The sequence below is a fragment of the Seriola lalandi genome, unplaced genomic scaffold, assembly GCF_002814215.2.
Source record: "Seriola lalandi dorsalis isolate HSWRI2012SDOR001 ecotype SW California unplaced genomic scaffold, Sedor1 jcf7180002054885, whole genome shotgun sequence".
Classification (NCBI taxonomy): domain Eukaryota; kingdom Metazoa; phylum Chordata; class Actinopteri; order Carangiformes; family Carangidae; genus Seriola; species Seriola lalandi.
The window spans coordinates 59,448-60,008 of record NW_019525437.1 but is presented as its reverse complement, the minus strand read 5'-3'; the positions used below and the strand labels follow the sequence as shown (position 1 = coordinate 60,008).

Here is a 561-nt window from a genome sequence, read left to right as displayed (position 1 = left end):
TCCAGGCTGAGACCATGACACACACCTGAAAACACATACATGCATGACCATTCACATTCACTGGCCATGCGCAAGGCGGCGTAAACAGGAAGCAGATTGTCTACACTGCAGTTGATCAGTTGCACAAAATGCTACGAATGAGGATCAGCAACGACAGTTATAGCGTTAATATACAAACTTCAACTGCGAACAGCTGCTAGCAAAGACAACAGTGATCAGTGGTCAGTAATGCTTCTAATTAATTATCCATGTTGCTTTCACCACTGGTCGTGGCAAATGAGACCCAATCACCATGGGGCTCTAAATCATCATCTCCAAAAGTCTCTGTTTTTGCCTGTCCAGACTACAACACAACCCCAGAGTTTTCAAACTAAAACAGGGTCAGCAAAACTCTCAGTTTTAGGTGCTCGAAAACTCCGCAGAAGTCTGGACGCCAATTATAAACGTAGCAATAGTGATTCGTTTTAAAACTAAAACATAATTGTGTGGACGTAGCCTTATTGGCTGAGCTAATGCAGACTTGCTCTTTGTACTGACAAGTTTTCAGTGACTCGTGGAAGA

At 43.1% G+C, this 561-nt stretch overlaps 1 pseudogene; it reads right to left on the bottom strand.

Annotated features, from left to right (window-relative positions):
- LOC147817810 (uncharacterized) overlaps positions 1-561 on the bottom strand; it is a 32,922-nt pseudogene that overhangs the window by 5,626 nt on the left and 26,735 nt on the right.